This window comes from Apodemus sylvaticus, chromosome 6 (assembly GCF_947179515.1).
Source record: "Apodemus sylvaticus chromosome 6, mApoSyl1.1, whole genome shotgun sequence".
Taxonomy (NCBI): domain Eukaryota; kingdom Metazoa; phylum Chordata; class Mammalia; order Rodentia; family Muridae; genus Apodemus; species Apodemus sylvaticus.
Genome location: NC_067477.1, coordinates 139,553,485 through 139,569,969, shown reverse-complemented (window position 1 = coordinate 139,569,969; position 16,485 = coordinate 139,553,485). Strand labels below are relative to the sequence as shown.

The 16,485-nt window shown below is 39.0% G+C and overlaps 1 non-coding gene across 1 annotated transcript; it reads right to left on the bottom strand.

Annotated features, from left to right (window-relative positions):
- Positions 1-14,385: 14,385 nt before the first annotated feature.
- On the bottom strand, positions 14,386-14,490 carry LOC127688066 (U6 spliceosomal RNA). The gene has a single exon (XR_007978531.1). It is a non-coding gene; the product is annotated as a U6 spliceosomal RNA (small nuclear RNA).
- Between the last annotated feature and the right edge of the window lie 1,995 nt (positions 14,491-16,485).

Sequence of the window (16,485 nt, the reverse complement as noted above, 5' to 3'; positions counted from 1 at the left end):
TCTCAACAATAAAAAAACTTCTGGGTGAATCAGCAACCTGGACATCAAGCTGTACTACAGAGCAATAGTGATAAAAAAACTTCATGGTATTGGTACAGTGACAGGCAGGTCGATCAATGGAATAGAATTGAAGACCCAGAAATGAACTCACATACCTATGGTCACTTGATCTTTGATAAAGGAGCTAAATCCATCCAGTCAATAAAAAGATAACCTTTTTCAGCAAATGGTTCTGGCTCAACTGGTGACTACCATGCAGAAAATTGCAAATCAATCCATTTTTATCTCCTTGTACTAAGGTCAAGTCCCTGGGGATCAAAGACCTCCACATAAAACCAAACACACTGAAACTAATAGAAAAGAAACTGGGGAATAGCCTTGAGCACATGGGCACAGGGGAAATTTTTCTGAATAGAACACTAATAGCTTATGGTCTAAAATCAAGAATTGATAAATAGGACCTCATAAAATTACAAATTTTCTGTAAGGCAAAGGACACTCTCAATAGGACAAAACAGCAACCAACAAATTGGGAAAATATTTTTCCAACCCTACATCTGACAGAGAGCTAATATCCAATATATACAAAGAACTCAAGAAGCTAGACTCCAGAAAACCAACCAACCCTATTCAAACCTGGGGTGTAGAGCTAAACAAAGAATTTTCACCGGACGAATATTGAATGGCTGAGAAGCACCTAAAGAAATGTTCAACATCCTAAGTCATCAGAGAAATGCAAATCAAAACAACCCTGAAATATCAACTCACAATAGTCAGAATGGCTGAGATCAAAAACTTAGGTAATAACATGTATTGTGAGGATGTTGGAAAAGAAGAATACTTCTAGACTGCTGATAGTATTGTAAACTGGTATAGCCACTCTGGAAATTAGTTTGGTAGTTACTCAGAATATTGGATATAGTACTACTGGAGGACCCAGCTATACAACTCCTGGGCATATACCCAGAAGATTATCCAACATATAATAAAGATGTGATTCACTATGTTCATTGTAGCCTTATTTAGAAAAACAAAAAGCTGGAAAGAGCAGAGATGACCCTCAGTGGAGGAATGGATACATAAAATGTGGTATATTTACACAATGGAACACTACTCAGCTTTTAACAATAATGACTTCATGAAATTCTTAGGCAAATGGATGGAACTGGAAAATATCATCCTGAGTGAGTTAACCCAATCACAAAAGAACACACAGGGTATCCACTCCCTGATAAGTGGAGTTGAGCACAGAAACTCGGGATACCCAAGATTCAATTCACCGACTAAATAAATCTCAAGAAGAAGGAAGACAAGAGTATTCATACTTTTGTCCTTCTTTGAAGGGGTAACCAAATACCCATGGGAGAAAATACAGAGAAAAATTGTGAAGCAGAGACTGAAGGAAATACCATCCAGTGTTTGCTGCAGTTGGGGATCCCTCCCATATACTGTCACCAAATCCAGACACTATTGTGGATGCCAACAATCGCTTGCTGGCAGGAGCCTGACATAGCTGTCTCCTGAGAGCCTCTGCTAGTGTCTGACACATACAGAGATGGGTGTTCTGACCAAAGAATTTTACTGAGCACAAGGTCCCCAATGGAGGAACTATAGAAAGGACCCAAGGAGCTGAAGGAGCTTGCAGCTCCATAGGAGGAACAACAATATGAACCAACCAGTACCCCCAGAGTTCCATGGGACTAATCTACCAAAAAAAGAGTACACAGGGAGGGACCCATGACTCCAACTGCAAATGTAGCAGAGGATGGCCTTGTTGGATGTAAAAAGGAGGAGAGACCCTTACCCCAGAGAAGGCTTGATGCCCCAGTAAAGGGGAATACCAGGACAGGGAAGCTGGAATGGGTGGTTTACTGAACGGGTGGGTGGGTGGAATGATGGTATAGGGTGTTTTTGGAGCATAAAACAGGAATGGGGAAATCATTTGAAATGTAAATAATAAAAATATGTAATAAATAAAAGTATGTTTTTTATTTTTTTAATTCTATAAATTCTTTATTTACATTTCAAATGATTTCCCCTTTTCTGGCTCCTGACTCCCCAAAAGTCCCATAAGCCCACTTCCCTCTCCCTGTTCCCCCATCTACTCCTTCCTACTTCCCTGTTCTGGTATTCCCCTATACTGCTACACTGAGTCTTTCTAGAACCAGGGGCCACTCTTCTGTTCTTCTTGGACATCATTTAATATGTGGATTATGTCTTGGGTATTCAAAGTTTCTAGGCTAATAACCACTTATCAGTGAGTGCATACCATGATTGATCTTTTGAGACTGGGTTACCTCATTAGTATGATGTTTTCCAGTTCTACCCATTTTTCTAAGAATTTCATGAATTCATTGTTTCTAAAGTCTGAATAGTACTCCATTGTGTAAATATACCACATTTTTTTGTATCCATTCCTCCGTTGAAGGACACCTGGGTTCTTTCCAGCTTCTGGCTACTACAAATAGGGCTGCTATGAACATAGTGGAGCATGTGTCCTTATTGCATACTGGAGAATCCTCTGGGTATATGCCCGGGAGTGGCATAGCAGGGTCCTTCAGAAGTGTCATGCCCAGTTTTCTGAGGAACCGCCAGACTGATTTCCAAAGTGGTTGCACCATCTTGCAATCCCACTTGCAGTGGAGGAGTGTTCCTCTTTCTCCACATCCTCACCAACACCTGCTGTCTCCTGAGTTTTTGACCTTAGCCATTCTGACTGGTATGAGGTGAAATCTCAGGGTTGTTTTGATTTGCATTTCGCTAATGATTAATGATGTTGAACATTTCTTAAGGTGTTTCTCAGCCCTCTGAAGTTCTTCACGTGAAAATTATTTGTTCAGCTCTGTACACCATTTTTAATGGGGTTATTTGGTTCTCTTGGTTTTTTCCTCTTGAGTTCTTTGTAAATATTAGATATTAGCCCTCTGTCAGATTGAGGGTTGGTGAAGATCCTTTGCCAGTCTGTTGGTTGACGTTTTGTCCTTTTGACAGTGTCCTTTGCCTTACAGAAACTTTGTAGCTTTATGAGGTCCCATTTGTCTATTCTTGATTTTAGCGTATAAGCTATTGGCATTCTATTCAGGAACATTTCCCCTGTGCCCATGTCCTCAAGGGTCTTCCCCAGTTTCTTTTCTATTAGTTTCAGTGTATCTGGATTTATGTGGAGGTCCTTGATGCATTTGGAGTTGAGCTTAGTACAAGGAGATAAGAATGGATCAATTAGCATTCTTCTGCACGCTGACCTCCAATTGAACCAGCACCATTTGTTGAAAAGGCTATCTTTTTTCCCACTGGATGCTTTCAGCTCCTTTGTCAAAGATCAAGTGACCATAGGTGTGTGGGTTCATTTCTGGGTCTTCAATCCTATTTCACTGATCCACATGCCTGACATTGTACCAATGCCATGCAGTTTTTTATCACTATTGCTCTGTAGTAAAGTTTGAAGTCTAGGACACTGAATCTCCCAGAAGTTCTTTTACTGTTGAGAATAGTTTTGGCTATCCTGGGTTTTTTGTTATTCCAGATGAATTTGTGAATTGCTCTTTCTAGCTCTATGAAGAAATGAGTTGGGATTTTGATGGGGATAGCATTGAATCTGTAGATTGCCTTTGGCAAGATGGCCATTTTAACTATATTAATCCAGCCAATCCATGAGCATGGAAGATTTTTCCATTTTCTGAGATCTTCTTCGATTTCCTTCTTCAGAGATCTGAAGTTCTTGTCATATAGGTCTTTTACTTATTTGATTAGAATCACACCAAGGTACTTTATGCTGTTTGTGGTTATTGTGAAGGGTGTCATTTCCCTGATTTCTTTCTCAGTCTGCTTATCCTTTAAGTATAGAAAGGCTACTGATTTGCTTGAGTTGATTTTGTAGCCAGCCACTTTTCTGAAGTTGTTTATCAGCTGTAGGAGTTCTCTAGTAGAGTTTTTAGGGTCACTTAAGTATACTATCATATCATCTGCAAATAGTGATAGTTTTCACTTCTTCCTTTCTGATTTGTATCCCTTTGACCTTATGTTGTCTACTTGCTCTAGCTAGGACTTCAAGAACTATATTGAAAAGATATGGAGAGAGGGGGCAGCCTTGTCTAGTCCCTGATTTTAGTAGGATTGCTTCAATTTTCTCTCCATTTAGTTTGATGCTGGTTACTGGTTTGCTGTATATTGCTTTTATTATGTTTAGATGTGGGCCTTGAATTCCTGTCCTTTCCAAGACTTTGAGCATGAAAGGATGCTGAATTTGTCAAATGCTTTTTCAGCATCTAATGAAATGATCATGTTGCTTTTTTCTTTGAGCTTGTTTATGTAGTGGATAGCATTGATGAATTTCTGTATATTGAACCATCTCTGCATCCCTGGGATGAAGCCTACTTGATCATGGTGGATGATTGTTTTGATGTATTCTTGGATTCAGTGGGCAATAATTTTATTGCATATTTTTGCATCGATATTCATAAGGGAAATTGGCCTGAAATTCTCTTTCTTAGTTGGATCTTTGTGTGGTTTTAGTATCAGCATAATTTTGTGGCTTTGTAGAAGGAGTTGGGTAGTCTTTCTTCTGTTTCTATTTGGTGGCATAGTTTTAAGAGTACTGGTGTTAAGTCTTCTTTGAAGGTCTCAGAATTCTGCACTAAAACCATCTAGTCCTGTGCTTTTTCGGTCAGAAGGCTATCTATGACCCCTTCAATTTCTTTAGGGGTTATGGGTTTGTTTAGATGATCTATTTGATCCTGATTTAATTTTGGTATTTTTTAAGCCATCTAGGAAATTGTCCATTTCCTCCAGATTCTCCAGTTGTGTTGAGTACATGCATTTGTAGTAGGATCTGATGATTTTTTTGAATTTCCTCAATATCTGTTGTAATATCTCCCTTTTCATTTCTAGTTTTGTTAATTTGGATACTGTTCCTGTGCCCTTTGGTTAGTCTGGCTAAGGGTTTATCTATCTTGTTGAATTTTACAAAGAACCAGCTTCTGGTTTTGTTAATTCTTTGTATAGTTCTCTTAGCTTTTACTTGATTGATTTCAGTCCTGAGTTTGATGATTTCCTGTCTTCCTCTCCTCCTGGGTGAATTAGCTTCTTTTTGTTCCAGGGCTTTCAGTTGTTCCATTAAGCTTCTAGTGTATGCTCCCTCCAATTTCTTTTTGGAGGCACTCTAAGCTACGAGTTTTCCTCTTAGCATTGCTTCCATTGTGTCTCAAAGATTTGGGTATGATGTGCCTTCATTTCCAAGAAATTCTAAAAAATCGTTAATTTCTTTCTTTATTTCTTCCTTGACCAAGGTATCATTTGTAGAGTATTGTTCAGTTTCCATGTCTATGTGGATTTTCTGTTTTTATTGTTATTAAAGACCACTTTTGCTACATAGTGATCTGATAGGAGGCATGGGATTATTTCAATCTTCTTATGTTTATTGAGGTCTGTCTTGTGACCGACTATATGACTGATTTTAAAGAAGGTACCATGAGGTGCTAAGAAAAAGGTATATTGTTCTGCTTTGGGATGAAAAGTTCTATATATATCTGTTAAATCCAATTGGTCCAAAGCTTCAATTAATTTCACTGTCTCCCTATTTATTTTCTGTTTTCCTGATCAAGGAGAGTGGAGTGTTGAAGTCACCCACAGTTATTGTGTTAGGTGCAATGTGTGCTTTGAGCTTTAGTAAAGTTTCTTTTATGAATGAGGGCGCCCTTGTATTTGGAGCATACATGTTCAGGATTGAGAGTTCTTCTTGCTGGATTTTTCCTTTGACCAGCAAGAAGTGTCCTTCCATGTCTCTTTTTATGACAGTAGGTTGAAAGTCAATTTTATCTGATATTAGAATGGCAACTCTGGCTTGTTTCCTGAGACCTTTTGCTTATAGAATTTTCTTCCAGCCTTTTACTCTAAGGTAGTATTTTTCTTTGACATTGAAGTGTGTTTCCTGTATACAGCAAAATGTAAGTATCCAGTCTATTAGTCTATGTCTTTTTATTGGGGAATTGAGTCCATTGATGTTAAGAGATATTAAGGAGTAGTGGTTATTACTTCCTATCAGTTTTGAAGTTAATTTTATACTTGTGTGGTTATCTTGTATTGGTTTTAATGAAAGAAGTTTAATATCCTACTTTTTCCAGGGTATAGTTTCCCTCATTATAATGGTGTGTTCCCCCTATTATCCTTTGTAGGGCTGGGTTTGTGGAAAGATAATGTGTAAATTTGGTTTTGTCATGGAATATCTTGGTTTCTCCTTCTATAGTGATTGAGAGTTTTGCTGGGTATAGTAGTCTTGGCTGGCATTTGTGTTCTCTTAGATTCTGCATGAGCTCAGCCCAGGATCTTGTAGCTTTCATGGTCTCTGGTGAGAAGTCTGGTGTAATTCTGATAGGTCTTCCTTTATGTGTTACTTGCCCTTTTTCTCTTACTGTCCTAAATATTCTTTCTTTGTTTATTACATTTGGGGTTTTGATTATTATGTGACAGGAGGTATTTCTTTTTTTTTTTTTATTCGATATAATTTTTTATTTACATTTCAAATGATTTCCCCTTTTCTAACCCCCCACTCACCGAAAGTCCCATAAACCCCTTTCTCTTCCCCTGTCCTCCCACCCACCCCTTCAAACTTCCCCGTTCTGGTTTTCACGAAAACTGCTTCACTGAGTCTTTCCAGAACAAGGGGCCACTCCTCCTTTCTTCTTGTACCTCATTTGATATGTGGGTTATGTTTTGGGTATTCCAGTTTTCTAGGTTAATATCCACTTATTAGTGAGTGCATACCATGATTCACCTTTTGAGTCTGGGTTACCTCACTTAGTAATGTTCTCTAGCTCCATCCATTTGCCTAAGAATTTCAAGAATTCATTGTTTCTAATGGCTGAATAGTACTCCATTGTGTAGAAATACCACATTTTTTGTATCCACTCTTCTGTTGAGGGATACCTGGGTTCTTTCCAGCATCTGGCAATTATAAATAGGGCTGCTATAAACATAGTAGAGCATGTATCCTTATTAAATGGTGGGGAATCGTCTGGGTATATGTCCAGGAGTGGTATAGCAGGATCTTCTGGAAGTGAAGTGCCCAGTTTTCGGAGGAAATGCCAGACTGATTTCCAGAGTGGTTGTACCAATTTGCAACCCCACCAGCAGTGGAGGAGTGTTCCTCTTTCTCCACACCCTCTCCAACACCTGCTGTCTCCTGAATTTTTAATCTTAGCCATTCTGACTGGTGTAAGGTGAAATCTCAGGGTTGTTTTGATTTGCATTTCCCTAATGACTAATGAAGTTGAGCATTTTTTAAGATGCTTCTTTGCCATCCGAAGTTCTTCAGGTGAGAATTCTTTGTTTAAATCTGTACCCCATTTTTTAATAGGGTTGTTTGGTTTTCTGGAGTCTAACTTCTTGAGTTCTTTATATATATTGGATATTAGCCCTCTATCTGATGTAGGATTGGTGAAGATCTTTTCCCAATTTGTTGGTTGCCGATTTGTCTTCTTGATGGTGTCCTTTGCCTTACAGAAACTTTGTAATTTTATGAGGTCCCATTTGTCAATTCTTGATCTTAGAGCATATGCTATTGGTGTTCTGTTCATAAACTTTCTCCCTGTACCGATGTCCTCAAGGGTCTTCCCCAGTTTCTTTTCTATTAGCTTCAGAGTGTCTGGCTTTAATTGGAGGTCCTTGATCCATTTGGATTTGAGCTTAGTACAAGGAAACAAGGATGGATCAATTCGCATTCTTCTGCATGCTGCCCTCCAGTTGAACCAGCACCATTTGTTGAAAAGGCTATCTTTTTTCCATTGGATGTTTTCAGCCTCTTTGTCGAGGATCAAGTGGCCATAGTTGTGTGGGTTCATTTCTGGATTTTCAATCCTGTTCCATTGATCCTCCTGCCTGTCACTGTACCAATACCATGCAGTTTTTTTTTTATTCTTTTTTTTGTCTTCTTTTTTATTCGATATATTTTTTATTTACATTTCAAATGATTTCCCCTTTTCTAGCCCCCCACTCCCCGAAAGTCCCATAAGCCCCCTTTTCTCCCCCTGTCCTCCCACCCACCCCTTCCCACTTCCCCGTTCTTGTTTTGCCCTATACTTCTTCACTGAGTCTTTCTAGAACATGGGGCCACTCCTCCTTTCTTCTTGTACCTCATTTGATGTATGGATTATGTTTGGGGTATTCCAGTTTTCTAGGTTAATATCCACTTATTAGTGAGTGCATACCATGAGTCACCTTTTGAGTCTGGGTTACCTCACTTAGTATGATGTTTTCTAGCTCCATCCATTTGCCTAAGAATTTCATGAATTCATTGTTTCTAATGGCTGAATAGTACTCCATTGTGTAGATATACCACATTTTTTGCATCCACTCTTCTGTTGAGGGATACCTGGGTGGTATAGCAGAATCTTCTGGAAGTGAGGTGCCCAGTTTTCGGAGGAACCGCCAGACTGATTTCCAGAGTGGTTGTACCAATTTGCAACCCCACCAATTGCTCTGTAGTATTGCTTGAGGTCAGGGATACTGATTCCCCCATACTTTCTTTTGTTGCTGAGAATAGTTTTAGCTATCCTGGGTTTTTTTGTTGTTCCAGATGAATTTGATAATTGCTCTTTCTAAGTCTGTGAAGAATTGAGTTGGGATTTTGATGGGTATTGCATTGAATCTGTATATTGCTTTTGGCAAAATGGCCATTTTAACTATATTGATTCTACCGATCCAAGAGCATGGGAGGTTTTCCCATTTTTTGAGGTTTTCTTCCATTTCCTTCTTCAGAGTCTTGAAGTTCTTGTCATACAGATCTTTCACATGTTTGGTAAGAGTCACCCCAAGATACTTTATACTGTTTGTGGCTATTGTAAAGGGGGTCATTTCCCTAATTTCTTTCTCAGCCTGCTTATCCTTTGAGTATAGGAAGGCCACTGATTTGCTTGAGTTGATTTTATAACCTGCCACTTTGCTGAAGTTGTTTATCAGCTGTAGGAGATCTCTAGTGGAGTGTTTGGGGCACTTAGGTAGACTATCATGTCGTCTGCAAATAATGATAGTTTGACTTCTTCCTTTCCGATTTGTATCCCTTTGACCTCCTTATCTTGTCGAATTGCCCGAGCTAGTACCTCAAGTACAATATTGAAAAGATAAGGAGAAAGGGGGCAGCCTTGTCTGGTCCCTGATTTCAGTGCGATTGCTTCAAGTTTCTCTCCATTTAGTTTGATGCTGGCTACCGGTTTGCTGTATATTGCTTTTACTATGTTTAGGTATGGGCCTTGAATTCCTGTTCTCTCCAAGCCTTTAAGCATGAAAGGATGCTGAATTTTGTCAAATGCTTTTTCAGCATCCAATGAAATGACCATGTGGTTTTTTTCTTTGAATTTGTTTATGTAGTGGATTGCATTGATGGATTTCCGTGTATTGAACCAACCCTGCTTTCCCGGGATAAAGTCTACTTGATCATGGTGGATGATCGTTTTGATGTGTTCTTGGATTCAGTTGGCAAGAATTTTATTGAGTATTTTTGCATCGATGTTCTTAAGGAAATTGGTCTGAAGTTCTCTTTCTTTGTTGGATCTTTGTGTGGTTTTGGTATCAGCGTAATTGTGGCTTCGTAGAAGGAATTGGGTAGTGTTCCTTCTGTTTCTATTTTGTGGAATAGTTTGAAGAGTATTGGTTTTAAATCTTTTTTGAAAGTCTGATAGAATTCTGCACTGAAACCATCTGGTCCTGTGCTTTTTTTGGTTGGAAGACTTTCTATGACTCCTTCTATTTCTTTAGGCATTATGGGACTGTTTAGATGGTCTAGTTGGTCCTGATTTAATTTTGGTATTTGGTATCTGTCAAGGAAATTGTCCATTGCCTCCAGATTCTCCATTTGTGTTGAGTACAGGCTCTTGTAGTAGGATCTGATGATTTTTTGGATTTCCTCAGTTTCCGTTGTTATATCTCCCTTTTCATTTCTAAGTTTGTTAATTTGGATACTTTCTCTGTGCCCTTTGGTCAGTCTGGCTAAGGGTTTATCTATCTTGTTGATTTTCTAAAGAACCAGCTCGTGGTTTTGTTGATTCTTTGTATGGTTCTCTTTGTTTCTACTTGATTGATTTTGGCCCTGAGTTTGATGATTTCCTGCCTTCTACTCCTCCCGGGTGAAATAGCTTCTTTTTGTTCCAGGGCTTTAAGGTGTGTCATTAAGCTGGTAATGTATGCTCTCTCCATTTTCTTTTTGGAGGCACTCAGGGCTATGAGTTTTCCTCTTAGCACTGCTTTCATTGTGTCCCATAGATTTGGGTATGTTGTGTCTTCATTTTCATTGTGTTCTAAAAAGTCTTTAATTTCTTTCCTTATTTCTTCCTTGACCAAGTTATCATTGAGTAGAATATTGTTCAGTTTCCATGTGTATGTGGGTTTTCTGTTGTTTTTGTTGCTATTGAAGACCACTTTTACTCCATAGTGATCTGATAGGAGGCATGGGATTAGTTCAATCTTCTTATATTTGTTGAGGTCTGTCTTGTGACCAATTATATGGTTGATTTTGGAGAAGGTACCATGAGGTGCTGAGAAAAAGGTATATTCTTTTGCTTTAGGATAGAATGTTCTATACATATATATATCTGTTAAATCTAATTGGTCCAAAGCTTCAATTAGTTGCATTGTGTCCCTGTTTAGTTTCTGTTTTCCTGATCGGTCCATTGAGGAAAGTGCAGTGTTGAAGTCACCCACAATTATTGTGTTAGGTGCAATGTGTGCTTTGAGTTTTAATAAAGTTTCTTTTATGAAAGAGGGTGCCCTTGCATTTGGAGCATAGATGTTCAGGATTGAGAGTTCTTCTTGTTGTATTTTTCCTTTGACCAGCAAGAAGTGTCCCTCAGAGTCTCTTTTGATGACTTTGGGTTGAAAGTCAATTTTATCGGATATTAAAATGGCTACTCCAGCTTGTTTCCTGAGACCATTTGCTTGTAAAATTGTCTTCCAGCCTTTTACTCTAAGGTAGTGTTTGTCTTTGATCCTGAGGTGTGTTTCCTGTAAGCAGCAAAATGTGGGGTCCTGTTTATGTATCCAGTCAGTTAGTCTGTGTCTTCTTATTGGGGCATTAAGTCCATTGATGTTAAGAGATATTAAGGAATAGTGATTGTTACTACCTATCATTTTTGACGTTATTTTTAAAATTTGATTGCTTAACTTCTTTTGGGTTTGATCAAAGGTTACTATCTTGCTTTTTCCAGGGTGAAGTTTCCCTCCTTGTATTGGTGTTTTCCTCCTATTATCCTTTGTAGGGCTGGGTTTGTGGATAGATATTGGGTTAACTTGGTTTTGTCATGAAATATCTTAGTTTCTCCAACTACGGTGATTGAGAGTTTTGCTGGATATAGTAGTTTTGGCTGGTATTTGTGTTCTCTTAGAGTCTGCATGAGATCTGCCCAGGACCTTCTAGCCTTCATAGTCTCAGGTGAAAAGTCTGCTGTGATTCTGATAGGTCTTCCTTTATATGTTACTTGGCCTTTTTCTCTTACTGCCTTTAATATTCTTTCTTTGTTTAGAACATTTGGTGTTTTGATTTTTATGTGACGGGAAGTATTTCTGTTCTGGTCCAGTCTGTTTGGAGTTCTGTAGGCTTCTTGTATATTCATGGGACCCTCTCTCTTTAGGTTAGGGAAGTTTTCTTCCATAATTTTATTGAAGATATTTGCTGGCCCTTTAAGTTGTAAATCTTCACTCTCATCTATGCCTATAATCCTTAGGTTTGGTCTTCTTATTGTGTCCTGGATTTCCTGGATATTTTGGGTTACAAGCTTTTTGCATTTTGTATTTTCTTTAACTGTTGAGTCCATGGTTTCTATGGAATCTTCAGCATCTGAGATTCTTTCTTCGATCTCTTGTATTCTGTTGTTGATATTTGCATCTCTGTCCCCTGATTTCTTCCCAAGGCTTTCTATCTCCAAAGCTGTCTCCCTTTGAGTTTTCTTAGTTGTTTCTACTTCTGATTTTAGATCCTGGATGGTTTTGCTTAGCTCCTTCACTTGCTTGTTTGTGCTTTCCTGTAATTCTTTAAGAAATTTTTGTGTTTCCTCTTTCATGACCTCAGCCTGTTGACCAAAGTTCTCCTGTATGAAACAGTATTCGGCAAAACCAGAACGGGGAAGTGGGAAGGGGTGGGAAGGAGGACAGGGGAAGAGAAGGGGGCTTATGGGACTTTCGGGGAGTGGGGGGGCTAGAAAAGGGGAAATCATTTGAAATGTAAATAAATTATATCGAATAAAAAAAATTAAAAAAAAATAAATAAATGTTTTTTGCGTTTCCTCTTTATTGGCTTTTGTATTCTCCTGGATTTCTTTCAATGATTTTTGTGTTTCCCTTGCAAGGGCTTCTAACTTTTGATCCATTTTCTCCTGAATTTCTTTAAGTATGTCCTTCATGTGTTCCTGTACCAGCATCATGACCAGTGATTTTAAATCTAAATCTTGTTTTACTGGTGTGATGGGGTATCCAGGACATGCTGGTAGAGGAGAATTGGGTTCAGATGTTGCCATATTGCCTTGATTTCTGTTAGTGATGTTCCTGCGTTTGCCTTTTGCCATCTTTTTCTCACTGGTGTTAGTTGGTCTCCTCAGTGCTGGACTCACCAGTGCAAGCTTCCCCTTCCCAGGTGGCCTCTGGTGCACAGCTTACCTCCTGCACTGCCTGGAGACAGCGTGCCATTGCCCAGGCTGTTCAGATCCAGAAGCAGACAAGCGAAGGCTCCCGCTGGTACCCGCTGGATTCACTGGAGCAAACCGACTTCTCCCAGCTGGCCGCCCAGAGGCCCCTCTTGCCTCTTGCAGGACCTGGAGAGGACCTGGGTGTTGCCGCCCAGGCTGATCTGGATCCGGAAGCAGAGAGTGTTGAGCTGAGGGCTCCAGCCAGAGGCCTCAGGACTGGAACCCAAGCTCTGGGCCACAGGAGCAAGCCGCCCTGCGAGCTCCCAGACTGCCTCTGGGTGCACACCGGGTCTCCTGCACTTCCTGGAGACTGAGCCCTGTAGCCCTGGCCGTTCAGATCCCAAAGCAGGCACCTGAAGGCTCCCGCTGGGGCCTGCTGGATTCACCGGAGCACACCAACTTCTCCCCGCTGGCCTGCTGATGTGTTCTTGGGTGCCCTTGCAGCTCTAGTGTGCTTTGCCCCTGATTGTGTCTGTGAACCAGATGGAGCCCGTGTGCACCCCCAGGGAGCGCAGACGCTGTGATTCTGATAGGTCTTCCTTTATATGTTACTTGGCCTTTTTCTCTTACTGCCTTTAATATTCTTTCTTTGTTTAGAACATTTGGTGTTTTGATTATTATGTGACGGGAAGTATTTCTGTTCTGGTCCAGTCTGTTTGGATTTTTGTAGGCTTCTTGCATGTTCATGGACATCTCTCTCTTTAGGTTAGGGAAGTTTTCCTCCATAATTTTGTTGAAGATATTTGCTGGCCCTTTAAATTGTAAATCTTCACTCTCATCAATGCCTATAATCCTTATGTTTGGCTTTCTCATTGTGTCCTAGATTTCCTGGATATTTTGGGTTTCAAGCTTTTTGCATTTTGCATTTTCTTTGACTGTTGAGTCCATGGTTTCTATGGTATCTTTGGCATCTGAGATTCTTCTATCTCTTGTATTCTGGTGTTGATGTGGCCCCTGATTTCTTCCCAAGGTTTTCTATCTCCAAAGTTGTCTCCCTTTGTGCTTTCTTAGTTGTTTCTACTTCTGCTTTTAGATCCTGGAAGTTTTTGCTCAGTTCTTTCACTTGCTTTTTTGTGTTTTCCTGTAATTCTTTGAGAGATTTTGGTGTTTCCTCTTTCATGACTTCTGCCTGTTGATCAATGTTTTCCTGTATTTCTTTAAGTGATTTTTGCATTTCCTCCTTATTGGCTACTAACTTATGACCCATATTCTCCTGAATTTGTGTGTGTGTGTGTGTGTGTTTTTTTTGTTTTTTTTTTTTGTGTGTGTGTGTGTGTGTGTGTGTTTCCCTTGTAGGGACTTCTAGCTTTTGATCATTTTTCTCCTGAATTTCTTTAAAAGATTTATTTATGTCCTTCATGTGTTCCTCTAACAGCATCCTTTCCAGTGATTTTAAATCCAACTCTTGTTTTTCTGGAGTGTTGGGTTATCCAGGACTTGCTGTTGTTGGAGAATTGGGTTCAGATGCTGCCATAATGCCTTGGTTTCTGTTAGTTACTTTCCTACATTTGCCTTTAGCCATCTAGTTCTTACTGGTGTTAGATCGTCTTATTGTCACTGGCTGCTGCTTCAACCTACTGTGGACCTTTAAGGCTATTTCCAGGACACTGAGTGACTGGGTTTCCTTTGGTGCAGTTTGCTGATATGCTGCCTTCCTCTTTTGTGCCTTTAAACCCTGTTCAGTCTTGCCTCAAGCAATATTATACTTTGGTTGTCAAGGAAAAATATGGAACGCTTCACAAATTTGTGTGTCATCCTTGCTCAGGGATCATGCTAATCTTCTCTGTATTGTTCCAATTTTAGTATAGTGCTGCCGAAGCAAGCACAAATAAAAGTTTTTAGAAAAATAGAAAGAAAAGTTTATTTTCATTCTGACTGGTATGAAGTGAAATCTCAGGGTTGTTTCAATATTCATTTCCAAGATGACTAAGTAGGTTAAACATTTCCTTAAGTGATTGCCAGCCATTCTCATTCATTCGTTGAATGAGAATTCTCTATTTGGTTATTTATGCCAATTTTTAATAGGGTTATTTGGTTCTCTGGAGTCAGCCATCCTGAGTTCTTTGTATATTTTGGAAATTAGCCCTCTATCAGATATAGGGTTGGTAAAGATCATTTCCCAACCTGGGAAGTTTTGTCCTATTGGTAGTGTCACATGCTTCACAGAAGTTTTACAATTTTATGAGGTCTCATTTGATAATCATTGCTCTTAAACATAAGCCATTTGTTTTCTGTTTGGTAAGTTTTCCCCTGTGGCTAAGTATTCCAGGCTCTTCTCCACTTTCTTATCTGTTAGATTCAGTGTATCTGATTTTATGTAGAGGTCCTTGATCCACTTGGACTTGAACTTTGTGCAGGGAGATAAGAATGGATTGATTTGCATTCTTTTGCATGCTAACTGCCAGTTGAACCAGTACTATTTGTTCAAAATGTTGTCTTTTTTCCACTGGATGGTTTTAGCTCCTTTGTCAAAAATCAAGTGGCCATAGGTGTGTGGGTTCATTTCTGGGTCTTCAATTCTATTCCACGGATCTACTTGCCTGTTTCTGTAGCAATACCATGCAATTTTTATCACTATTTCTCTATAGTACACCTTGAGGATAGGGATAGTGATTACCCCAAATGTTTTTGCTTTTGTTTTTGTTTTTTTTTTAGTGTTGAGAATAGCTTTGGCTATCCTATGATTTTTTGTTATTCCAAATGAATTTGAGAAATCCTCTTTCTAACTCTATGAATATTTTTTTTTGGAGTTTTGATGGGGATTACGTTGAATCTGTAGATTTCTTTTGGTAAAAAATGGCCATTTTTACTATGCTAATCCTGCACATCCATGAGCATGGGAGACCTTTCCATCTTCTGAGATCATCTTTGATTTTTTTTTTCTTCAGAGACCTGTAATTCTTGTCATACAGATCTTTCACTTGCTTTGTTAGAGTCATACAGAGTTATTTTCTATTATTTGTGACTATTGTGAAGGGTGTCATTTCCCTCATTTCTTTCTCATCCCATTTACCCTTTGAGTAGAGGAACTCTCCTGATTTGTTTGAGTTAATTTTATATACAGCCAGCTTGCTGAAGTTGTTTATCAGCTGCAGGAACTCTCTGGAAACATTTTAGGGATCACCTAAGTATACTATCATATCGTCTGCAAATAGTGATAACTTGACTTCTTCCTTCCCAACTTTTATCCCCTTAGCCACTTTTTCTTGTCTAAATTTCTCTGCCTAAAACTTCTAGTACAATATTGAATAAGTAGGCAGAGAGTGGTCAGCCTTGTCCAATTCCTGATTTTAATGGTATTGCTTTGACTTTCTCTCCATTTAGTTTTATGTTAGCTATTGTTTTGCTATATAATGATGTTATTATATTTATGTATGCATCTTGAATTCCTGATAATACTTTTGACATGAATGAGTGTTGCATGCTTTCAAAGGCATTTTTAGCATCTAATAAAATGATCATGTGGATTTTTCTTTGAGTTTGTTTATATAATGGATTACATTGATGGATTACTGTATATTTAATTATCCCTACATCCCGGGGATGAAGGCTACTTGATCATGGTGGATGATAATTTTGATGCATTCTTGGATTCAGTTTGTGAGAATTTTATTAAATATTTTTGCATCGATATTGATAACAGATATTTGTGTGTAGTTCTCTTTCTGTGTTGGGGCTATTTTGGTTTATGTATCAGTACAACTGTGGCTTCATAGAAAGAATTGGATAGTGTTCCTTCTGTTTCTATCCTGTGGAACAGTTTGAAGAGTATTGGTATAAGGTCTTCATTGAAGGTCTGACAGAACTCTGCACTAAAACT